Source organism: Meriones unguiculatus, chromosome 10 (genome assembly GCF_030254825.1).
Source record: "Meriones unguiculatus strain TT.TT164.6M chromosome 10, Bangor_MerUng_6.1, whole genome shotgun sequence".
Lineage (NCBI taxonomy): Eukaryota > Metazoa > Chordata > Mammalia > Rodentia > Muridae > Meriones > Meriones unguiculatus.
Window position 1 is genome coordinate 52,262,604 of NC_083358.1, and position 26,878 is coordinate 52,289,481.

The following is a 26,878-nucleotide window of genomic DNA, read 5'->3' on the forward strand; positions in this document are numbered from 1 at the left end:
TTTATGTAACATTTAAAAACCCTGGGAACGGTGCTCCCTGTTTTCACTCATGCCCTTCTCATTACAAGACATTTGGAAGCCACTTCCCTCACACACCTTGCTGGGTCCTCACAATGACAGAGGTAAAATACTATCAATCCCTATCAGCTGCATTTTGAGACATAGCAGTACCCTTGACTTGTCCAATCTAAGGCATTAGGTATATTTACTCCCAGTCACCAGGCCACTAACTATAATGACTTTTTTTCTACCAAAGGAAAAAAAGAATCCGTTACTACTTTGATCCTGTCTAGAGCAGCACCAACGGAGCCTAAAGCAAGCACTGTGAGCCATCACTGGCAGGGTCTGCAGCACTCCACAGGCTAACCACTCATTCTAGCTGCTCATTCCACAGACTGTGGAGCCTGGGAGCATGCGACCTAGCTGGAGGATGTTGGTCACTGGAGGTGGCCTTTGACATCTACACCCACCTCAGGTTTGTTGGCCACCATGATGTGACCAGGTGTCACACACTCCCAAAGACACAACGAGCAATCTCCTTCACCATGCCTTCCCACCACAATAAATCAGAACCCTTGGCCTCACGAGTCAAAAGTAAAACCTTTCTTCTCTTTTATTGCTATCGTCAGTTATTTTGTCATGGCAGGGAGAAAAGAAACTAATACATATAAAATTTCAAATTTCCTGGAACCATATTAAAGTAATAAAAAGAAGCAAGTGGACTGATTTTAACAATCTCTTTTTAAAAGACTCTTTATGTGTGTGTATCTGCTTACATATGTGGGTAGGTGTGTGCCGGGGTCCTTGGAGGCTGGTAAAGGAGGTTTGATTCTCTGACTGGAGTTACAGGCAGTTGTGAGCAGCCCAATATGGGTGCTGGGAACTGAACTCAGGTCCTTTGCAAGAGAAGCAAGCATTCTCACCTACTGGGCCATGTCCCTGGCCCCATTAAAGATAGTTTTCAATTATACAAGCTCAGATTATCCTTTCAACAAGTCATTAGCATGAGAAAAGTCATAGAGATAAATATGAAATATCTTGAATTCTTTGAAGTGGTTGGCCAATGCTTTACATTTCTGGTCCATCCCAGCCCAGGTCTGCCACAGTCAGCTTCTCAAAACAGCATGTGGCTAGGGGCTTAGACAGCATAGTTCAAAGCTGGGTGGTAATTAAAAAGAAAAAAGTAGAAAAAATTCAACTGTGTCAGTAATAATGACATGGCGAGCACTGCACTAGCACACATGGCACCACATGCTGTCTGAGAAGGGCCTGCCCCACCAGGCCAGACAGACTGACTCCTGCTCCCAGCAGAAAACATGGTGAATTTATTTATTTCTCCTTCTCTTTCCTATTCGTATATCATCCTGAAACCAATATTATGCTATAAAATGAAAAATATATTACACCATTGGGCTAGAATGTTCTTGTTATGAGACAAATAAAAAGCAGAATCAATGTGCCCTGCCTCTTACCATGAAAAATTGCCCTTCAAAAAAGAAGGCAGCCTTCAAGGATGTCTCATCACTTTCCAAAGCACCAAGAAGTTCCTTTGCAGACAACTGTTCATGAGCAGCCATTTCAGGAGCCACCATAACATGGCTACATAGCTAGATGTTTCCGTAGCCCAGAAAGGATTAGAGATTTTGATTAATCAATCCTCAAAACAATATTTTAAAAGCTGGATTAGATCCACCAGTGCAGCTAAAAGCTTTCGGTTTCAAACCTCTGTGGGCCCTGGCTTAAAGCACCAGTGAAAACCATTCTCAAGATGGAAGAGAATGGGTGAATCAGAGGAAGCAAGGGACCCAGTGTTCTGTTCATCAGCCACCATCGCAGTTAGAACGAGGCAAGTCTTCTGTGAGCGCTCTATTTTACAAACGCCTGTGGAACACGGAGATAGAATCCACGGTCCAGCGATGACTATGATGGGCTGGTAAATAAGCATCTAAATCATTACACAGTGTGATGGCTGCTGAGTAGTTAGGGGAGGTTTTACTTCCAGAAGACATAGCTCTAAACCAGACTTACATCAGGAGGAGGTGTCAGCCCAGCAAAAGAAACTGGGAATAGCTATTCTCCCAGACCAGAAAGAAGCGTGGCCCGAAAGCAACAGAGAAATAAGAGTGGTCAGGTGCAAAGAAACAGCAGAGGCAAGAGCCAACCCTCTGGTCCCTGTAAGCAACATGAAGCTCAGTAGCCTGGTCTTCAGAGCAGCAGAGGGCAAGAGCTAACCTACCTTCTGCTGGCTGCTTCTGCTTTGACCTCCCACTCCATTGGGGCTGCAAATGCCCCAATTAATTGAAAACTCTTAGAGCACCTTTCCAGGGCTTCAAAAGAAAATGCAAAAGCTAATTAAGCACAACTAAGCTTCAAATACAGTGCAGAATTGTTTTTAAAAAGACTGAATCAAGTTCATTAATTACACTTTCAGAGATTTCATGTTGTCTCAGTGATTCCTGGAACTTATTTTGTTCCCATTTTTTAGTGGCTTCATTGTGGTTTGTTTGGAGTTTCATGAAATTAAAGGCTTGAGACATTTTATTCCAGGATGGGTCTAAGAACACCTTTCTCATTACCTTGAAGAGGGTCCCCAGCATGGGAGTTTTCTGGGGTAGACTATTGTTCATTTGAGGCCCTTTTTAAACATCCTCATCGAGTTCATGCTCCTGCATATGTGCATGGCCAAGGGCAAAGAGAAGAGAGTGGCACCCACATCCTGAGAGTCACCCCCTCTGCCAGCTGGAGCCGCTGCTGTCACCGCAGGGGAAGCCCCACCCCTCCAGCCAGCCAAATTTACATTTTCTAACTGATTCTAAGTAAACCCTCTCCATGGCTTTCTGCCCCTCATATGGCTCACTAATTTTCCTCTTCTCTTAGACTGACATCGTTTTGTTTTCTGTGCAGTCTCTAAAACTTTGTGTTGTTACTTAAGGCCTCTGCTTTTCCTCCATGTAAAAGGAAATCAAATAATCTGGCTAGCTCCATCCAAAAGTTCTGCCCATCCTTGAGAGCCATAAGGGAAAACCCTCTTCTCCCCTGCTGTGTTCCATCTCCCAGCCATTCATCAAGAACTTATTCTAGTCTCATTTCTGTTGTTCTGATAAGTCTCAACAAAAAAAAACAACACAGAGAAAGAAAGGACTTATTTGGCTCATAATTGCAGTCCACCATTGCAGGAACGTCAAGGCATAAACTCAGTCAAATTGTACCCACAGTCAGGAGCAGAGAGAAACAGATGCACTCATGCCACCTGCTTGCTCATGCTCAGCGAGTTTTCTTCACTCCTACACATCTCAGGGCCCAGCCTGGGGACTGGAGCTGCTCCCGGTGGGCTGGTTCTCCCGAATGCCACTTAACCATCTACAGACTCCTAGAGACCAACATGACCTACTGTGTAAGTGTGTAACGTCTCAGCTGAGGCTCTTCCAGGTAACTTTCGGTTATGGGAAGTTGACAGTTAAGGAAAATCAATCAGCACAACTCACTAGCTAGCCCTGCCTTGCTGTGTCCCACCTCCCGGCCATTCATGGAGAACCCACTAGTAACTTCTTCCATCCTGCTCTGATTCCAATCCTCGTCATTCATTGAGAACCCACCCTCCTCTGCCACTGTCATTCTTATTTTCCAACCTCCACTCTGTTTTGTGCCAAGTGCTGGAAAGTTCTGTCTGTGTCTTCACATACTCACGGGTAGGGCTTGATCACACTACACACATGTGATCATGCACAGTTCTCTCGGGAATCTGGCTAGCACTCACGAAAACAGAGTTCATCTCCAATGTTGAAAAATAATAACAAAACTAACATTTTTTTTCCTTCTCCCACACCACAGGCAGTAGAGCTCGCACACTAACGGAAGGAGGAAAAATAGGAAGACAAATGCTTTGTGGGAAGTCAAGGTGAGGAACACAGGAGAGACGTGCTGAACACCTGCAGTGCTACCTTCTAAACCCACTCAGAGCAGCCCCTGGGTTCATGTCTTGAAATGGAAGCTGAAGAATTTTGAGATATGGAAATTCTGCAAAGTTATTAACAGTAGGGTTCATTAATCACCAGGCTGAAAAACCATATTTTCATGTTCTTTCTCTCCAGTGATCATTCTGACAGTATTTTTTACATACATAATTGGTTATGGCTCAAATTAAAATAACTCTGACAATAATCAAGCAGGCTGGGGCTTTAAAGCTTGCTCTGGGCTGGCAGATAGCAGCAGGACCGCGTGTTAGCTTAGATAACATTCAAGTCGCTTCTTCTCGGCCTTTTAAACTACAAGTTTTTCATCTAGCAGCTGAAATGACTGTGTTCTGTTTAGATAATGGCCCCTCACTGAAAGGTTGGTCTTAAAAGAAGTCTTCTGATTAAAGTCTAAATGTAGTACTTAGAGGGATTAGGATTGTGTCTCCACAGCAACTGGAGTGTTCTCGGAAGCATCGTAAACCCTGCTGCCACTGCGCAATTTCCATGATGCTCTGGGCCGGCTATGACCTCTCTTCACCAGTCCTCCTCACCATCATGCCTGAACACAGCACGGCTTGTTTCTGGGGCATGCACTAAAGACCTTAGTGTGATCAGTCGTCATGTCTCTCAACCTCAAGGGTAACTGGCTATAACATTGCTTTACGTCCCTAGCATTCTTAGCCCTCTGTAAAAACACTAGCTGTAATTCAGTGTTGGCAATATAGTGTTATTCATAAAGCATTCAAAATGCACCTTCCAGTTTGGAATGCCATCAGAAGTGGCTGCTGGAATTACAGCCTGGCGGTCAGCCGGATGTCCTACCTGCATGAAAATTACAAGCAGTTCCCAACATCTCCTGGGCCCACATCGACACTCCAAAGGGGACAATGCTTTACTTAATCCTCCAAAAAAACCTCTTCAAGGACATTCAAGAACAAGAATTGGAGAAAGCATTTTAAATCAATTCTGGTTTATGAGGAGAGAAAAAAAAAAAAAAAACTAAGAGGCAGCTCTCAAAATACAATTGTGTTGGGATTTTTCCCAAAAAAAAGCCTCTGAGAATATGAATGAACTCTGGCTGGTTCTCAGGCCACACAACCACCAAGGGCATGGCTGTGGCCTGGTTCTGACAGTTTGGGGTCCAGCAGGAGGGAAAATGGCTTTTGGCTGCTTGCCTTTTAGCAAGTTTGGGATCGCCCGGTTTCTACTGCTCCTTGCTAAAAGCAACATTATGTTCCAAGCAAACTCCGTTTGCAGAGAGATGCTTCCTTTTTTCTTGGGAAAAAATTCAGAAATCTTGCTAAGTTTACAAGTAACAGTGTGGTTGCTTCTGCCTTATGATTTGGTGGGGAAGACATCCCTCAGCCAGCAGCATTTGCACCTGATTCTTAATTGTTCTAAAGTTCCAGTGGACTGCAAAGGCTCCCAGAAGGGCCTAAGACAAAGGAGGGCAGCACTAGACAGCGTCCTTCCAGTGGAATTTTTGTGCCTTTGATTTCTGGGGACACACAGTTCATTTACGATCTTCTAAGGTAGGAGGTCACTGACAAGCCAGCCGCTTGATGAATGACGGGCCCAGGGTAAAACACTGCCTGCGGACAACGCTTGCCCTAGAGCCGCTCACACCATCGCAAGAAGCTGCACATGGGCACTGAGCTCTGCGTCTCCCTCGCCTGGCCTCTACACCATTCCAGAGAGACCCACTCAGAGGGGAAGCAACATCAATGATGACAGCTAGCCACAGTATTCACAGCCATCGGAGGCCAACAGAAGTGTGGCCCATTGTTCTCTGCCTGGGTGGCCATAGGGAACCAGCAAGGAAGCCTTTCAGAAGATGCACAGTGGTGGAGGAGAAGCTCTACTGGAAGAGGGGGTGTGAAGAGGAGAATGGGATCAAGCACAAACGGGTGGGCTTTCTGCGGTCCCTGGCTTTGATGAAGTTAGAAAAAGTTCATTCGCTAGCGAGATAGACGCTCCAGCATCTCTTCAAGCACAGGAAGATCTCTGACATCTGAGGATTCATTTTCTGTGCAGACTCTCACACCATCCGACCTCCTGAGACAGCCTTGCTGCCATTCTGCAGCGTCACCAGCTTCCTTTCTTTAGGTCCCATTACCCCACTGACACCCTGCCTGACACCCGATTGTCACAGTCTAAGCACTAAACACCTCTGAATGTTTCAGAAAACATCTGCAAGGAGTTAATGCACAGGCCTGGGCTCTAATCCAGATCTAACCAGATCGTCACCTATCAGTTGGGTAGTACATGATTCTAACATGACAGCTCAGAGCAGTCAGTAAATAGATCCAACTCCCACCTTCACCATTTCCAAGGCGAATGCTGTGGGAGCCTCCTTAACCTCCTTCTTTTATTTAAAGCTCTATGATGAAGGCAGAAGCAACAACACATCTCAAAGGAGACCAAAATTAGCAAGCCAAAGCAAGAAGTGGGCTAAAGAGATGGCTTAGGGAGAGAAGTCTGGCTCCTCAGAACACACGTAAACAACCAGCATGGTGGCATGCTCCTGTAGCAGGCGTGTTCTGCAGCTCACTTGCCAGCTAGTCTCATTTAAGTGGAAAATTCTAGATTCAGAGGGAGAGCCTGTCTCATACAAAGGTGCAAATTGATAAAGGGAGATACCAGAAACTGACCTCTGACCTCTACACGCATAGACAGGTGAGCATAGTTGCGCACATATGCTCACTTACACACAAATATAGCATGCACATGCAAACACACACACACACACATGTGGGGAAGAAAAGCATTTGGTTTCTTGCTGACCAACCTAGGTACTGAAAATCTACTTCCTGTTATATCAGTCTCTCTCTAGATATAAACACACATGTGCATGCTATATCTACACAACCACACAGTACTAACAGCAGCAATAGACTGTGTTTCCATTTTTTTTTTTTTTGTCTGAAAAAAAAAAAATGGTGTTTTGATTCAATCATTTTAAAACCTGTTCTGGCCCTAAAATACCAGGAACATGATCCCAACACAAATGTCCCTCTACGGTTTAATAGGAGGCTGTTCTTAACTGGCTCAGAGGAGGACATGGAGCATCCTGACAGAAATACACACGCAGTATGGCCCAGAGCCTCTTATCACGCTTCCTTTTAAAGATAAAAGATAAGCGTCATTTCAGCCTTGGGTCTATGAACTTTTTGTAGAATAAATGACATAATAAACCGTGAAGCAGAATGGACACGCGGCTATGTGAACCGTATGAGCTAGGTAGGTTTGAGAATTGAGTAGAAACATTTAAGCTAAAACATTCAACTAATATTTACTGATCTGATATCTGCTGGATATAAAAAATTATAACAGTCTTTAAACACTTTAAGGAGTGAAGGGAAAGAGGTGGCGAAGTTTGCTACCTCAGAAAAACTGCACTGAGCAAAGCTGACCCGGAAGCAAGCAGCTCTTTGGAGGGAGATCAGCTACCCTGACTGAAGAACGAACTGTCAGAAGCCAGGCCTGGTGGCAACCTGCAATGCTAGCACTGAGGACGCTGCGGCAGTAAGAGAATGAGCTTGAGCTCAGCTACGTAGCCAGAACCTGTCATCAAAGCAATAAAACAAAGCCAGACAGAATAGTGCAGCGAGGAACCGTGGATCCCAAAGCAAAGGGTCTTTTATTAATAGCACTTTTATTAATGTTGACACTCTAAAATGCAAAAACAGTTAAAAGTCACTGTGTTCCGTAACCCCCGAAGCACCCAGGGTGACCAGGGTATGCTATCTGGCAGGACTTCGCAGGGTGGGGCTCCCACTGAGCAGCAGGACCCTGGCTCATATTCAAGGGGCCCTGGCTTTGGCCCCTGCAGACAGTGGACTGCAGCTTAAAATGCAAAATCCCTAGATGGGATGAAGTGCCTGCTGTAGCCAAAACCCTAGCAGTCTACTGAGGATCGCTGACATGGGGAACAATAAACCCTGAAATCAGAGAATTCCTAAAATACCTAGAGGATTAAGACAGGAGAGGGTGGAATGTTATCCTGTGTTTGAAGACTTCTTTCTATTTCCCTATCTCAAGTAAAAATTGCAAAAAATGTGTTGTATAAGCACAAGTTAATTGTGTTACTTTGAAAAAATAAACAAAAATGAGTGTGTTAGAGTAAGTTATCCCCAAGGAGACCTCTACTTTCAAAACAATATATACTTCTTTATCTGGAAGGAAAGAATGAAAGAATAAAGTAAGACATTTTCAATGACAGAGAGGAATAAATTCGAAAAGCTTTGTTGGAAACAGGTCACTCAAGGCTGCCAGGAGAATCTGACGTCATCCTGATTGACACCTGTGTTTGACATGGAAGAGGAAGTTATTTCACACCTAAGTTAATAAAGTAAGCTTTCAAGATCATGTTGCAGAGTGTGTATGAGTGTGTGTGTGTGTGTGTCTCTCTCTCTCTCTGTGTCTCTGTCTGTGTATCTGTGTATGTGTGTCTATGTGTGTATTTCTGGATGACTGTAAGCATGTATCTGTGTGTTTCTGTGTGTGTACATGTATATGCACATGTGTGTATATATACATGTGTATGTGTGTGTCCGTGTGTTATCTGTCTGTGTCTGTGTGTAAATATGTGTTTGTGTGTTTGCACATGTGTGTCTGTGTTTGTATCTGTGTGTATGTCTGTGTGTATCTGTGCTTGTGCATGTGTGTATCTGAACATGCTTAGAGGAAGAAGGCTCAGATCATCTAAGCCATGTTCCTGAAGTCACTGAGTGCGTGAAGTTTTCATGACATGAATCCAGTTTCCAGCATGGATGATTTCCAGGATGAGAGAGCAGAGAGAGCTCTGCAAATATGCCCATGGCAGTTACACCCAGCCCACTGAAAGTCAAATTCATGCTCTTAGCAAATATAATCAAATCAAGCTTAGCTCACATTTTGCATATGTGTAAACACATTTTACACACTCGGGTGATACGCAGGCTGTTAGCCGAGTAGCCTGTTTGCAGCTCTGTCCCTTCCTGTTCACAGCATAGCAGCAAGAGCTCTCCTTAGCCTTGCAGTTTGCTGACACATTTAATCATTTGTCAAATGGACAAACATGGCCAACATAAACATGTTTTAAAAAGCATTTCTCACTGAGGCAGAGAATGACGAGCTACTTACTAGCCCATTACCCTCAGTCTTTATCACACACGGCACTCCACAGCTCCCTGCTGCTGGTGTGGTCACGTCACACAGTTCTAGGTGGCGAGCTGGGGCAGGGAAAGCAGCCACCATTACTAGATCCTGCCCATGAAACCCCAGCTCCTTACCAACAGCCACGTGCTCCTGGAAGCTGCCTCGTAGATGTGGCAGGTTGAGGGATATCAGACTGCTCGGGTGACTACCTGGAGCCCGGACTCTCTTCTATCCATGCCTAGAACACACATTTACCGAGGGGCCCACACTGCTATTGCACTACCGAGGAACAAACTTTGAAAATTCTTGTGTTTCCTTGGCACGCACAGTGGACTGTTGTAAACTGTGTGGCATTTGTGGGCAAGCAGAAAATCATAGAGGGTTAACTTCACAGACTGGGAAGATGCAGGCTCCGAGCATGCAGTAGCAACACACTCTGAGTCTGGGTTTCTACGTCATGATGAAACAAGTTGGGAAGGAAAGGGTCTACTTGGCTTATGCGTCTACATTGTTGTCTATCATTGAGGAAAGTCAGGGCAGACGGCTGGAGCAGTAGCCTCTCAGGGATACTGGCTGCTCACTGGCTTACTTTCTTATAGCACCCAGGACCACCAGCCCAGGGATGGCACCACCCACAAAGGGCTGGGTTCTCCCCATCAAGCATTAAGTAGGAAAATGCCACACAGCCAGACATTATTGAGTCATTTTCTCAGCTGAGGTTTCCTCCTTTCAAGTGACTGTACCTTGGGTCAAGTTGACATAAATTAGCTGTGGCACTTGGTAAAACACTTGTTGCTGAAACCTGCAGGAGAGAGCCAGAGCCTCTTGCACCTGTAATTCCATCAGCCAGAGATTACTGTCCCCAGGGCTTACAGCTAGGCGGACCACACTGCTAACTCACACCAGAAAAGGAGACGTGAATGCAGCTGTCACGCGTGTGTTCACAATGGAAGGACCACAAAAGGAAGGGAGCGGGCACCTGGGAGTCTGCCTGAAGGAGAGCTAGAAACGCGACGAGGCTTGATTCAATGCTTTGGTCTCTGTTTTATATGAAACGGTATAACACATCTTAGAAATACCAGGTAGTTTGGGGCTCTTTGTACAATAAATATCTGGCGCTCGTTTGTGAAAACAGGGTTAATCATTTTCATCTTTCATAAACACAGCAATCAGTGACATCAGAGGAAATGACCTTGGTAACAGAGACATCAAATCAATAAGCATTTCACTGAGAAGTCACTCTGGTGGCTGCATGTCACCTCAGAAGGATCTGAGGACTTGGCCCTGCATGCCTGTCGGCCCATTTGCTAGGTGTACAGCCTGAATTACACTGACGATTTTTAATCTTGATGCTGCCCTGCTCTTGCATATAAGCTGAGAACCTGCCCTATGTTGTAAGGTTGTCATGACAACATTGTGCTCTATCCCACATGTGGAGGGACAAGGCAGTCTTCCAGCATGCACTCAGTTGACTCCCTTTACTATTCCTACCTAAAGTTCAGAGTATTAAAGAGACTTTGGAGAGGCTGTAGACTATGTCAGTACCTGATATGATTCTTGGGCATTTAATTAAATCCAAGATTCTAATCTGAGCCCAGTGAAGAGTAGAAGACGTAACACAAGCACAGATGAATAGAGCCAGGCAAAAGCTAGGAGTCAATATCCACAGCAAAAGTCTTCCTAGTGTTATTTCCCTCTTATCTGCTGCCTCCTCCATTTCCTCAATCTCATCCCCCTCTGCCAAATGCTGGGAACCTGAAAGGCAGCAACAAAACAGAGAATAGAGCTGATATTTCCCTGTCAGCTAACATTCCGCCAGCTAGCACCAATCTAAGGGTAGCAGGTTTCTCTCCCTTTTAAGTTAACCTCGCTTTATGGAGGGAGGAATTCTGGTAGACATAACCAATAATGTTAGCAAGGCTTTCATGTCAGCTAAGCAGTCTGTAAAGTTCAAAGCACTCTCTCATCCATTTTCTCATTAGACTGAAGGAAACATGATCAAACAATGCCCACTAGAAGTGGAGGCTCGCAATACTGAACCTCATGGCCCAGGAAGATTGTGACAGTTTTGCCAGACTCATTAGTAAACCAAGAAGACATCTGAAAGAGGTAACGTTCTGCTCCCTGGGCAAAGGTTCCTCCTTCGACAGCCATGCTGCTCCGAAGTTATCTGAATCTAAAGCCTCAGGCATAAGAAATGACAGTTACCAACAAAGAATGGCATCTTCAAAGAGCATTTTAAGCAAAATAATTAACTTCTATAGTTTTTCTTAAAGTCCTGCTTTCTCTGGCTAATATGTGCCCCATGTGAATCTACTCAAGCTACAACCACGAGGTTGATTGTTTAAATACAATGAGAACAGCCTTTCTGAAGTTCTTTGTGATGAAATAATACCAAAGACAGATTCTGAGACCTGAATTCTAATGTGTCAATCAATACCTGGAAGCCAGCTAGCACCAACAATGGTTTTTGTCAGCATAAAGCAATAGGAAAGACAGCAATTTCAATGCAGCAAATAACAGGCAAAATTCTTCACTGTCCCCTGCACCTCCCCCACAGAGCAGCTCTGGGAGCAGAGCTCCTATTTCCAAAACACTCATCAAGGACACAGTGTAATACAAACATAAGGGTAGAAAACACTTGCGTTTATCTTAGGACCTGCCTTTAGCAGGCATCAGTGCACTTCACCGCAGGCTCGTGGGAAATCTGAATTCACAAGAAATTAGTCATTTATGGCATCCACTCCACTGTGCACACTTACTGGAAAACAAGCATAATGAAGATAAAGATAAAATTTAACATCTCTATTATCAGTTTTAGTGTTTTTTGAGAAAGGGTTTCATGTACCCTACATTGTAGGGTACATGTATGTAAGTATGTAACTAGGGATGACACTCCTGCCTTTACCTCCTGAGCACTGGGTTTACAGGTGTGTGCCGCCCATGGCTGGAGCATGATGCTGGGGTCAGACTCGAGGCTTCATATGTGCTAGGCAAGTGCTTTATCCACTGAGCTAAACTTTGCCCTCCTCTTTTTTAAGATAGAATCTTAAGTTCTTCGGGCCCTACAGGCTGATTTAGAAAGAAATCCTATCTTAAAAACAGCCCAAATAGTGTCCTGTCTTTTAAAACAAATAAATGTAAGCAGTGTAGCGGGCCAAGCCTAACTGCGGGCATTTAGGAGGGGTATCTGGTCACACCTTAGCCAGCGTCTTTGTCTAACTGTCCTCAGATCATTTGGTCTCACCCAAGTTTTCCTTTCCTTCTCTGGTTCATATTTTTCTCGCCCGTGACACAAAGTTCCGCTGAGACTTGGATGAGATTTTAAAAATACCATGTGACATTCAGAAGAATTAGGTAATCAAAAGATGTTATTGCCAATAGGTGTTATTCTGTGCCATAGCCATTGCCACAAGAACAATCACAAAAGCCCCAGGGCCCTTCCTGAATGGGCACACAGCACCTGGACAGTGTCTTCTTCTCTCAGGTGATAGCAATTAATTCTTCTCTTCAGTAATGTCACAGATTAAGCATTACTTCTGAAGGGGCCAGCAGCCAGCCCACGGATCTCATTCTCGTCAAAGAAAGCATCAGCCCCCAGAAGTCTCTGGAGCACCACACTCATTCCAATTGTCTATTTGTGAAACAAGTGACACAGTGTACGCGACTGTGGTCACTGTGTGCACACACGCTGAAGATGTGAAAATGTGAACAGCCACATACGAGTTTAAGGAGAATCATCATATCATCTCCACTTGCTTCTCAGTGTGTTCAGGTTTTTTTTCTAAATACTGAGACAGAAATTTCTGTTCTAATTTTTCCTATTTTTCTTACTGCTAAAGATTCATTTTTACAATTTACATGAGGCAACTGAGACACACGAGAGCTTTGTAAATATTAGGCATATTTCATAATTCTAAGGTGGCAATAATTGCTATGAAAGTAATCACTTTAAAGTTTTTCCCTTTTCCCAGGGTATCTTAGTGCACAAACAAAAAAAATGCTCAGGTGTGTGAGAGGTCAGAGGCATACGCTGAGTGTCTTCCTCAGCTACTTTCTACATTATTTCCTGAGACAGAATTTCCCACGTGGTGGCCTACATGACCCCAGTTTAGCCAGCCTGGGTAGCCAGCCAGCCCCGGGAACGCCCCTGCCTCTGCCTCCACGGCACTGAGATCGCAGGCGTGCACCGCCTCACCTGCCTTTCACATGGAAGCTAGGAATGCAAACCCAGGTGGTCAAGCTTGCAAGCAAGAACACTGCCACTGAGTCATCTTCCTAACCCCCAAGTCTGCACTTGATCACTACAGTTGATCATAGAAAATGGGCAAAAATAACCACTGCCAATGGGAAGTGGTTCCTTTAGAAACGTAAGCAGATTGGGAGAGGTGCCGGAGGGATTCTGGGAGCTGACAATGTATAGTTCCTGATACTGGTAGCAATTCAAAGACATATTCCTTTGTGACAGTTCACAAACACACGCACCTTTCTGTTTGGGTACATCAGGACAAAAGCTAACCTCCTATTTATGCTATTTCTAAACTTTTACAGCTAAAGTTGCATAAACAGCCTCAGAATGCATGTTTTCTTACCTTTGGTTGAGTTAAAGTGAATCATCTATACAGTACAGCATACAAAAGCAAGAAATTAATTTGAAACTGCCACGTTTTCTGGTGGAAACTTCTCAGCATGCTTCTAAATTAGTAAGAAGTCATTGTCTTCTTTGCCATAGGTAGTATACAAAAACTTCACGTGACAAGGCAAATAGCTCTGTGCACCACTCCCTGCTCAGCAGAGAAAATGATTACTCATTTCCTGGAGAGCATGAGATGCCCATGGGAATGATGCCATTGTTGAGCAAGTGTCAATGAGAAGAATTCAGCATGAGTAAAAGCAACTTCACTATGACCCACCCCCTGAAAAGCCCATGAAACATGTCCTTGAAGAATTACAAGGAAATCCCCGTCATACTATCAGTGACAAGGAGAGAGGTCATGAAGTGTGCAGTCAGAAGTGAGTTAGATTGACATGGCCACTCAAACTTGACTGATCTTCCTACGCTGTTTCCACAGGCCAAGCCCACAGTCTGCTACTCCATGTGAGAAAAAGAACATAGTGAAGGAGTATCTACAGCTATCTTGCTGAGGGGAAACTTAAGGTTTAAAAGACACTGCCAAGTGGAATCTTCTCCTCAACATGAACATTGAGTTTACAGAGGAGGTCAGAAAGGAGAGGATTGATTGTGAATCACACAGTGTGATTTAAGCTTTTGAAATTTCTTGAGACAGCAAATGATGAAATGTTCAGTGCTTGAAAACAGGAAGAATCAATACATTTGGCCATAAATTTACAGCTTTGATCAGGAAGGTTTTAAATGGTAAATAAGTGTGGTAAGATTGACAGACACACTGAAAACTTTGAAAAGGAAAATGATGGCCAATAATTTCTAGGAGAAGCCATCTATCAAGGAGAGGGAGACATAAGAATTATGGTCTACTGAGATTTCACCTTACACCAGATTTCACCTTAGAATAGCTAAGGTGAAATAGCTTAGATAGAATGGCTAAGATCAAAAATTCAAGTGACGACACATGCTGGAGAGGATGTGGAGAAAGGGGAACTGTCCTCCATTGCTGGTGGGAATGTAAACCTGTACAATTGCTTTGGAAATCAATATGGCACTTTCTCAGACAATTAGGAGTAGTGCTACCTCCAGCTATACCACTCCTAGGCATATATCCAAAAGATGCTCAAATACACAACAAGGACATTTGCTCACCCATGTTCGTAGCTGCTTTATTAGCCAGAATCTGGAAACAACCCAGATGTCCCTCATTTTAGGAATGGATACAGAAATTGTGGTACATTTACACAATGAAATATTACTCAGCAATTAAAAACAAGGAAATCATGAGTTTGTAGGTAAATGGTGGGAACTAGAAATGATCATCCTGAATGAGGTGACCCAGAAGCAGAAACACACATGGTATATACTCACTTATAACCAGATATTAGACATATAATATGGGATAAACATACTAAAATCAGTACACCTAAAGAAGCTAAGCAAGAAGGAGGACCCTGGGTAAGATGCTCTATCTTCATTCAGAAAGGCAAACGTGATGGACATCAGAAGAGGGAGAAAACAGGGAATAGGACAGGAGCCTAACACAGGGAGCCTCTGAAAGACTCTACCAAACAGGGTATTAAAACAGATGTTAAGACTCATAGCCAAACTTTGGGCAGAGTGCAGGGAGTCTTAAGAAAGAAGGGGAAGATAGAAGGACCTAGAGGGGACTGGAGTACCACAAGGAGAACAACAGAATCAAAATATCTGGGCCCTGTCTTTTCTGAGACTGATACTCCAACCAAGGACAATGCATGGATATAACCTAGAAACCCTGCACAGATGTAGCCCATGGCAGCTCAGTGTCCAAGTGGGTTCCCTAGTAATGGGAACAGGGACTATCTCTGACATGAACTCAGTGGCAGGCTCTTTGATCACCTCCCCATGAGGGGGGAGCGACCTTACCAGGCCACAGAGAAAGACAATACAGCCAGTCTGATGAGACCTAATAGGCTAGGGTCAGATGGAAGGGGAGGAGGACCTCCCCTATCAGTGGACTGAGGGAGAAGCATGGGAGAAGAGGGAGAGAGGTTGGGATTGGGAGGGAATAATGGAAGGAGCTACAGCTGGGATATAAAGTGAATAAACTGTAATTAATAAAAATAAATAAGAATTATGGTCTAAGATACCTGGACTGAAAACCACAATGAACAGTAAGTTTAGGATTCTAACACAAGGAACAAAGGGAAGTTGAACCATTCAGTGTTTACTGTAAGCTGTGGGATGGGATAAGCTCTGGGTTTCACAGACAAAATGCAGTGCCCCCCCCCAAGCCTCCATATCTGTGACTCACAGCCTAGTGGGAGGCAGGTTGGGCATGGGCCATTATAGTAGTGCACTTTAGATAAGAGCAGAGGGTCACGCAGATCCCTGTAAAGCCGCCAATAAGGGGCATCTAACATTATTACAAACCAGAAGCCACAGGAAAGTCGCTAGGGAGGAGGCACTGGGGCGAGTCCTAAAGGACAGGAAGGGCAAGTGGATTCTGGAAATATCGAGAAAACTGTCTTTCTCAAGCTTGCTAGAATAAACTTGTTACTAACTTCTAAAAAAAAATGACTATTTCAGAGGCTCCAGAGATGTCCAGGGATAAAGCCTTTCCACACTGCCATGAAGACTGGAGATACGATTCGCAGCACCCTCCTGAAAGGGGCACAGGCCCGGCAGCCTGCCCATAGTCCTGCCACCTAGGAAGCAAATACAAGCAATCCTAGGGGTGAACTCACTAGCCAAAGAAGCTCAGTCAACAAGAGACCCTACATCAGGAAATGAGCTCAGGGCTGGCTGAGGAAGACATCTGGCACCAACTCTGGCCTCTACACTCATGTGCCCAGATGCACAGGCACATGTGGGCAGACACATGCTTGCACACACACACACACACACATGCACACACGCATATGAACATGCACACACCCCAATATTTCACTGAAGAGAAGCTAGGATGGATGATGGCACACTACTATGGATAGGGAGGCAGGGGAGGGATCTAAGAAGAAATCTGAGACTATTCCAGATCACTGGGCCAGATGCGGACATGAAGAGCACAAACAAGCTTAGCTTTGGTGTGTATCCACAGTGCAGCTACCAGACATGCAAAACAGATTCACACGCATGGTCTCGGGAAATGGTAATTATGGGGGTCTTTAAATAGCCTGCTTGCTAAAGTCTGGCAGATTCACGATGCGTCTTAATAACAGCCCCGTTAGAGCCATGAGAGGAAAGAATAGAGAGACTTGTTTGCTGGACTCAGTTCTGATGTGCAAAGCAAAATTAACAGATGAAGCAAAAATGGTGTGAACATTGGGGGAATCCAAATGTTATCTGGGGTCTTGCTTCAGTCAGGAACATGAATTCCTGACTGAATAATCAGGCTTGCACTGACAAATAATTTCCAAACTTTTCAAGTACAGAAACTTCTCTTTTTTTTTTCTCTGAACACATTCTTTTACAGAACTTCACCTGGTAGTTGTGTTAGTAATTTTTTAAATACATAAAAGCTATAGAAAGACAGGAAGAGTGAACAAATGTGTATATGACATACAACTGTTAAAATGTACTCACAGCTTCCATCCAAAGAAGTGACTGGAAATGTAGGAAAATGTAAGTGTCAACTTTGAAGTATCTTTTATTTGAAAAAGTGTTATCTTTAAAATCCAGTTTAACCTTATATTCTGAGGATAACCTCACTCGCAGTGTTCCATAAGGTCTAACAACCCATATGACTAACACATTCACTTGTGAACTTGCTCTTGAAGAACAGTTTATCTATCGGATTGAGCAGCTACCCCTGCAACAAGAACTCACAGTGGTTGATGTTTGATGTTGTCAGTTGGTTTGGGTTTGGCCTTTGCTATGCAGGAGTGCATTACATCTCTGAGACTGCACTGCAGCTGTGTAGTAACTGAACTAAACACTACAGAGTTTCTAGCTTTAAAGAGTTAACAATCTCCCCCCAAAGCCGGTGATTTCCTTCCTTCCCACCCATATGGTTAAGCAAATCTGTGCACAAACTCTCTCACCATTCAAGCGAAGCAGGGAAGAGGACTACGGTACAATCCCACAGTGACTAGCGTGCCAACTGAGGCCAAAGAGAAGCTGCATCCAGAGCCGGGACAAGAGCCGGTGTTAAACCAATGGGAAGCCATGCTGATCTGCTATGATTTTATTTTAGTGAATCTGAAATTGTACTCATGCAAGTAAGCACATTTCAATCACAAAGTAAAGGCTTTGCAGAATGAACTTCCTTCTAAAAACATACTTCAGCTTTGGGGAAATTTTTAATAAATTAATACTGAAAGTTGACTGAGCATTTATCTGCAATCAGAAGATTTTTAGCACCAAACACAAGGATCCATCACCAAATAAACAAGAGCAAACCTGAAGGCCCCCGTGTAGAAGTAGGGGGTCACTGCGTGGTACACGCTGGAGATGTTTGCACAGCTCAGCAAGGCTGGATAGTTAATCCCAGAGCACATCATCTGATCATGCCCAAGCAACCTTTAGTTGTTCATCCATTGATACTAGAAAATGGGTGAAACCAACCACTGGCAGCCCCAAAACAACACAAAATTCCTGGATACTAAATGTAAATATTAGAAAATTTTTTCAAAAGAGCTTTTCCTTCTTATATTTATTTACTTATTTGTTTATTTGGTGGAAGGTACATGTGTGTATGGAGGTCAGAGGACAACTTGCAAGAGTCTAGTTTTCCCCTGTATCGGTCCCAGGATTTGAACTTAGGTTGTCAGGCTTGACTGCATGTAAATTTCTCTTAAATAACATAAAATTAAGAATACAAGACTCTGTCACTTATTCTGAGCTATTTCCTTTCCATAGAAGTTTGACTGTCCATTTACTGACAGATATTGATCCAGCAATCTGAAGCAGCATTTGTGAAGACAAGGCAAGTCACTAAGAGCGAGTCCTCACTTCCACCACTGTTTTCAGTCTCCTTGCAGGAGAGCGCCATGGAAGCCTGCTCGGACCTGGTGCACAACCCAGCCCCTGCTCTTCTGCCCAGTCTACCAACACAAGGACGGATCTGACATCCATGAGTGTGTTCAGAGTGAGCACCAAGGCCAAAGCAGGTGGGACCCCAGGATGCTCCACTCTCTGCAGCACGAGACGCTGCTTGCTGCTTCCCGTGTCCACACCTGCTCTGCCATGACGGACTGTGCCTACCATAAACAGTAACTTAAAACAAACTCCACACTCCACAGTGTGTGTGTGTGTGTGTGTGTGTGTGCGTATGTGTGTGTGTGTCAAACAATTCCAGTGGCTAACCACTCTCACAGCAATGACTGATAATTTCTGATGTTTATTGGTGCCTAACTAGAGGAGGCAAGGAGTCTTAAGCATGCAGACAAAAAAAAAAAAAATCCCACATTTCACGTAGTGCTTCTCTTCAGTGTGCAATGAGTGCACTGTTTCTCTCTTGCGCCACAAATAAAGGACCTGCCGTAACTGATGCTCAAATTACACCTTGTCATGTTTAATGTGGAAAACTCCACATGGATTGTCTGGCTCATGCTGGGTTTCTCATCTTATCATTTACTAAAACCAAATATTATCCTCGGCTCTGCGCCTCTTTGACCTTCCCCTCCCACTATCCCTGCGCTGATCTGCAGTTGCATATCCTGGCCTTCCACACATTTACATCAACATCCAGAGGGGATGCCAGTTTACAGGAACTGCTGCATTCCGCTAGTCAATGCAGCCATCCTGTGAGACCCCTGGCCTTCCACTCATGCTGGAGGCAGAGCCATGCTGTCCGTATCAGAACGGAAATGGTGCGAAGAGAGCACACACTGAAGGTAGGAGTCTCGGCGTCCTTCCCCTCAGATCTGACACAGTCATTACAATATCCCTCTATACTACAATAAATTATTGGGGGGAGGGCTAAAGAAATGGCTCGGTGGTTAACAACCATATGCCCTTGCAGAGGACCCAAGTTTGGATCCCAGTACCTATGTTAGGTGGATCACAACAGCGTGTAATTCCAGGTCCAGATAATCTGATACCTCTTCTGGCCTCTGTGAGCATCACACACACACACACACACACACACACACACAGAGTTGTCAGGCTGTCATGTTTAGTGCAGGGAGGGCTCAGTGGTGAAGGGTGCCTGCTCTGTAATCATCAGGCCTGCAGTTCAGATCACAGCACCCACTCGGAAGTAAGGCATCCTGTGCCTACCCGTAATACAACCCCCAGCTCCAAAGGGGTGGAGACAGGAGGACCACTGTGACCTGCTGTCTTTCAGTACAGTGGACAAACTGTGAGCCCCAGGCTCAGGCAAAGACTTTCCTTACCCTCAAAGGAATAAGTGGAGTGATAATGGAGCACCCTGGCCACCATCTTCTGGCTTCTACATAGACAGACACATGTGCCCACACTCACACATGCACACATCCATACATTCACACAGGCACATAAATAAGTAAACACAAAATAATAATCTTTTAAAGTAATTCTCTCACAGTTGTTAGTTGGAGCCCAGAGGGGCCCACGAACAATCAGGGCATATCTGGCATCTGTGCTATTGGCTTTCCCAAGTATCTGAAGGCAACGGCACTGAGAAAGGTGCTACAGATGCCTTCTCTTCAGAGGCCACAAATGCCACATCCATCTTCAAACTGTGCATATTTCAAAAGTTAATTGACACATGTAAATTGTTTTGTTTTGTTTTTGCCATTTTAAACCTAAGGAGTAGTGTTATTGACCAATTTAAATTCTAGGAAATCTTTGGAGCCTTAAACAGCAGTCTTGAAGAACAAAGAAATGGGGAAATAGTCATAACAATTTTAAGACAAAAAAATACTAAAGTTTGTGTCATATTCTAAATATTTGAAACACATCCATCCACATTGGCATACATTAAAGAAAGCTTTGGGGATAAGTTGCTTCCCCATGCTGCAAAGAGCCCATACAGGTCCTGTGTGACAATCACGCTAATGGTTCTTACTTTTGGCCAAACTGCTCTTCAAGCTGGCACCATTTGAATTTCAGTGTGTCGAGTGCCCAACACTGGGATAAAGACAGACTGAGCACTCAATAAATGCAACAAAACAAGTTGGTAAGTAGCATAACGGACAAACAGAAAACACACACAAAACACATGAACACAATAAAGCATGTAGCTGATCTCTTTGACATGATTAGAGGTAACTAACATTTTTTTCTCCCTTAAAAATTAAATGTATGTAAAAAAATTAAATGTATGTTAAAAATTCTAAAATGATAATTAGTATGACAGAAAGTTATCACTAAAGGATGCATTCCTAAAATATATACTATACATCACTAAGCTGTAGAGTTTAAATGGGGGAATGTTATGAAATATAAATTATATCTCAATAAAGTTGTTCAAGATACTGTTTATGTTATTTATTAACAGTATTTTGTTACATGCTGTTTCTGTTTTCATTTAATTCCATAAACAAAATATCAGGCTTTGGTTCTGAATAGCTTCCTGAAAGCAAAGTTATTTTTTCTCATAACATCTCAACTACATACAATAGAGATAAGGTTAGAACAAACTGTGAGAGACAAGGCTAGTCCAGACTCTAAGAGACAAGGCTAGACCAGACTCTGAGAGACAAGGCTAGGACAGACTGTGAGAGACAAGGCTAGGCCAGACTCTAAGAGACAAGGCTAGACCAGACTCTGAGAGACAAGGCTAGGACAGACTGTGAGAGACAAGGCTAGGCCAGACTGTGAGAGACAAAACTAGGACAAACTGTGACCTTCACAAGATGTTGCTCTTTTTTTACTTCCCATCCCTACACCCGTTCCTGTCCTCTCACGGTCCTGCTGACTCCCCTTCTCCTCCCAGCTGGCATTCAATGTATTCCTTAGGGTTTTCTGTTTCAGAGGTGAGGGAGATCGTCTTTTAAGAAACAGATTTTTAAGTCTCTGTGTGTGCACATATGTGTGTCTGAGCACACTGGGCAGTACCCCTGGAGGCCAGAGGCATCAGACCCCTCTGCACCCAGAGTGTCAGCAGTTGTGACCTACCCAATGTGGGCCACAGCAGCAAACTCAGTCCTCCACAAGAGCAATGCACACCACCAGGCCACCTCTCCAGCCACACAGGCCATCTTCTGGCTTGCTAGCCTTCTAGGGTAGTTAGACTGGCTCAACGTCTCCATGTAGCTAAACGCAGCCTGAAACTCCAAGTCCTCCAGATCTAGCTCCCAAGCGCTGGTATTTCAAGTGTGGGCCTCCATGTCTGATTGTCTCCTAGCGTATAAACTAGAGTGCCTGAAGTAGAATCCCCTTTGTTTTACTACATTCCTGTTTCACACACACATACACACACACACACACACACACACACACACACACACACACTCCTCTACAGAAAAACCTACTGACAACTAAAAAATGTAAAAGATCCTACACAATCAACTCACAGAGACTGAGGCCATGGTCTCTTTTCACTTCCTATGGTGTACACGTCCATCTCGATGATTGTCAGAACTGATTGTTAGCTTGGGAGTGCACACTCACCTTGGAGACAAATCTGCACACATCCTGAGGAGTTTCCTTCATTAAGTTAATTGATATAGGAAGACCCAACCTAACTGCCCAATAAAGTGAAAAGGATCAAGTGAGCTGAGCACAGGCCTTCACCTGCTTCTACTTCGTGGCTGAAGGCGGTGTTATCAGCTGCCTCCCTCTCCTGCATCACATGGTCTCCCCATGGTGGACTGCAGTATGGAACTGTGAGCCAATGCCAACCTTTCCCTTTCCTTAAATTGCTTTGGTCAGGGCAGTTTGTCACAGCAACAAGACTGCTGCATTCTCCTAAGACATCCTCATCTTTCAGGGAGAAGTTGCCAGCCCCGTGGCCATCTAAATTCTCAGTGGCTTTTGTGAGACAGAAATAGATGCATAGATTTGTCATTCACGGGATTAAACAACATTTTAGATTTCTAAAAGTAAACTCTCTCCAGCCAACTGTCACTCTTAAGAAAACGTGGAAGAATCCCGAGACCACTGATGGCGATGACAGAGGATGATCACCACAATGCCAGCAGGACTGGTCCCATCATAGAACAAAAGGATTTGGAGCTACCAACACAATCTGGTTACCAGAAGCACAAAGGTCCAATTCTAAAGCATGCCAGGAGGAAGAGAGAAAGCGAAACCTAGCTTGAACTGATTTCATGCTTGAAGCCCTTCAGCAAAGGCTTTCTTGGGATCCTTGGTTTGGACACCACAAAGTGCCCTCTCATGCCTAGGTTAAGGACTGTGTTTAAAGGGTGGTAATGTTGCTGTGATAAAAATACTCTTCGAGAGCAGGGACCCGGGTGTGCAGGGGTCAGCCACGTGGCCACCACGCCAGCTTGGTGCGGTGCGCGTGCCCGTGGGCACCAGGAGCTCCAGTGGACCTCCGGCCGACCTCCGGCCGCCAAGCTGCAGTGGGAGTGAAACAGGTTGCTTGGATGGCGGGGCTTCGGCTTGAATTGGGGCCGAAGAGGGTTGGTGTTGACCCTGACCCAAGGCCGGGTGTCACACCAAGCCCTCGTGTTGCCCTTGTTTCCTCATAGATGCCTGGAGTTACTGTAAAAGACATTAACCAGCAGGAGTTCATCAGAGCTCTGGCAGCCTTCCTCAAAAAGTCCGGGTAGCTGAAAGTCCCCAAATGCATGGACACAGTCAAGCTGGCCAAACATAAAGAGCTTGCGCCTATGACGAGAACTGGTTCTACATGCGAGCTGCTTCCACGGCCGGCACCTGTTCCTCCGTGGTGGTGCCGGGTTGGATCCATGACCAAGATCTACGGAGGATGGCAGAGAAACGGTGTCAGGCCCAGCCACTTCAGCAGAGGCTCCAAGCGCGTGGCCTGCCAGGTTCTCCAAGCCCTGGAGAAGCTGAAAATGGTGGAAAAGGACCAAGATGGGGGCCGCAAGCTAACACGTCAGAGAGATCTGGACAGGATTGCTGGACAGGTGGCAGCTGCCAACAAGAAGAATTAGAACAAAGGATGCTGGGTTAATAAATTGCCTCATTCATAAGAATAATAATAAAAAAATACCTCTTCGAATCAGCAAGCAGATCAACTGCAAACTCGCTTAAGCTTGCTAAATGTAAGAAGATAGCTAGGATCGTTCAGCCTTCAATGCCAAAGATATAGAGACTCAGGCCTACTGAGAGACAGAGATAGACAGACACATAAATAACATTTGATGACTGGCAGATAGATGATGGATGCAAAGGTAGTATTTAGATGACAGACAAGTAATAGATATACAATAGATACATAGATGGTAGAAATATAGAGATAATGGATAACTGAAATTATCAGTGAGAGAAGAAGGAAGAGGAGGAACAGAAGGGTGAGCAGAAATGAGGAAGGAGACACAGAATACTGAAAATTCTAACTGGCAACAAGAAGTCTCCTTAGGCAACATGGCTGCCTGATGAAGACCTGAGCAAGAATGATGTCAATATGTGTGCCAAGGCTGAAGGGGGCAACCACATAATGATTCTTCTTTGTTTGTTTGCTTGTTTGTTTGAGTTCTCTCTTTTTATTTTAATTTTATTTTTTTCACAATTTGTTATGTATCCCGATTGTAGCACCCTCCTTCAACTTCCCCCAACTCTCCTACCTCCCTCTTCCACCCATTCCCTTCCCCTAGTCCACTGAAAGGGGGAGTTCTCCTCCTCTGCCATCTGCCCACAGCTTATCAAGTCTCATAAGTACTGCCTGGATCCTCTTCCTCCCCGGCCTGGCAAGGCTATATCATTAGGGGTGAGTGGTCAGAGAACAGTCAACTGAGTTCATGATAGAGGCAGCCCCTGCTCCCTTTACTAGGGAACCCACACGGAGACCGAGCTGCCAATCAGCCACATCTGAGCAGTGGTTCTAGATTCTCTTCATGCATGGTCCTTGGTTGGTGCATCAGTCTCTGCAGGACCCTCTGGGCTCAGGATTTTTTAGCATTATTGGTCTCCTGTGGGGTTCCTGTCCCCTCCATGTCCTTTCATCCCCACCTCTCTCTTCTTCCATAAGACTACCTGCCTTCTGCCCAAAGTTTGGCTGTGAGTCTCAGCATCTGTATACACACACACACACATACATATACCCACACATGCACACACACACAGCACACAGACACATACAACACACACACACTCACACACATGCACACACATCCTTCTTTGCTGTCCTCCAGTCTTCTGACACAGCGCTTTTACATTTTCCCCTTCAAGAGCCCCCACCATGGCAGAAGCCATGAGGAAGATGCCTACAAGACACCATGGCCAGAGGCGATGAGGAAGATACCCACAAGACCAGCTAGAAGCAGCTAGCCGGTACAGTCTCCAGAGACTCCTGTGAGTCTCCTCTTGCAGTGTGAGGGCAGAAGAGAACTGGGCACACCCCTTTGCTGCTCCCAGGCCTCATGGAGTAGTGCTGGGCAGCCACACCTACAGAAAAAGATGGTGTGAAAGGTGGCCCCACTCGGGTCATCTTCTGACTCTCTGGGCCTTTGCTGTGCTGAAGGTGTGCCCCCGGCCTTAAACGACTCTCCATGTACAGCCCGCCCTTCCCCAGCTCTCGGATGGCTTCCTGCACCAACTCCTCCTAGGACAAGAGCTAAAAGGCAGCCTCAGCCTTCTCCCGTGGCCAAACTGCTTCCCTCCCTTCCGCCCGCCCTGGGATCTGCTCCTGTCGCCCATATAAGAGCGAGTGCTCTCAACATACAGAGAGCAGGGCCATCAGGAGGAGGGGGAGCTCACAGTTCTTCTTAGATCCTCATTTAACCACCAAACACACTCATTGCCAAGAACAGATGTGGACAGATGCATGTTCCAGAGTCTACACAGCCAGCCCCAAGGCAGATGAGAAAAAACAAACAGAAATTGCTTTGGTGACCATCAAACCGACCCTCAGTGATGAGCAAGGACTCTCTGGCGAAAAAATGTCTCTCTGCATGGCAGCCTCCTTGGCAGCAGGGCTGACAGCCGTGAGGCCTTCCGGCGCGGGCGTGGTGGGCACACCTAGCTTGCAGGGCTCTCAGTCTCCCCGGCTATGCAGACTAAGCAGTTTCCTGTACGCGGGAGATGCGGTTCTTGGACCAGAAGATCACAGCTGAATAAGGACGGACGCGGCTGTGCCAGGACTCATGCGGAGGGGCCTCTGATTCTACCGCGCATGTCATCCCTATAGCTGGCGAGCGACGGGGTCAGCTAGAGGCCCCAGGCGGACGGAGATGCGCAGCCTCTGAGCTACAGGGAAACCGGGACTTAGAGGGCCACGTCGTTTTTATAGAGCTGCCTGGAGTCAATAAAAATACCGTCTATCTTTAATAACATAATAAGACCATAATAACAGTGACAAGTAGAAAATGCAGAATTTATGAACCAATTTTAATGAAATATTATCCATAAAAGTTTAAAAGGAATGTGAGTATGTAACATTCTGCGCAGGCCAGCGGCTCCTCAGATCCCTGCTGAGGTGTGCCTTTCCTGAATAATCAAACTTGTCCGTGGTCGTTTATAAAGCGATGACTGTGTGGGTGCAGACTCAGTCCACAGCTGAGAGCCCTGGCTGCTCTTGCCGAGGACACACGTGGCGGCCCACGACCACCCACAACTCCACTTCCAGGGGACCCGATGCACTCCTGTGACTTCTGTGCACACCAGGCACAGATGTGGTGCACTCACATGCTTGCCACAGAAGAATACAAACAAAAAGCACAGGGGAAACGTGGGTTTTGAAAGTCACAGTTTTCACAAGTCCCTGTTAAATCTTTCAGCGGGGATCATTGATGGATTTGAAAATCTCAGTGAAAGATAGAGGGTACCCAGAATGTGGTTAGCTATTCCTCCATTACAGAGAGAATCGGTCAGCTCCTTAGTACAGGGTACCGTTCCCCAACCCCGGCTGGCCTGCTTCACTACAGCAGGCCCACACTCACACTACTTCCCTCTTACCGCCGTCACCTGTGTGAAGGACACTAAGCCACACAGGCCCTTCCTGGAGAGACCAGTGTCCCTTCTTTACTATCTACACACACACAAGGTAAATGGTGTGCCAGTGTGTGGTGTGTGTGTGTGTGTGTGTGTGTGTGTGTGTGTACACTGCATGAATGTGTAAACATCGGAGATCAACACTGGGTGTCTTCCTGAATCACTTCTC

The 26,878-nt window shown here is 45.1% G+C and overlaps 1 protein-coding gene and 1 pseudogene across 6 annotated transcripts in view; one reads left to right on the plus strand and one right to left on the minus strand.

The window, feature by feature from the left end:
* The window catches only part of Slc44a5 (solute carrier family 44 member 5), a 264,702-nt gene that overhangs the window by 155,134 nt on the left and 82,690 nt on the right, over positions 1–26,878 (minus strand). The gene's annotated exons all lie outside the window — the stretch shown is intronic.
* LOC110539996 (small ribosomal subunit protein eS19-like) lies at positions 23,280–23,750 on the plus strand (annotated as a pseudogene).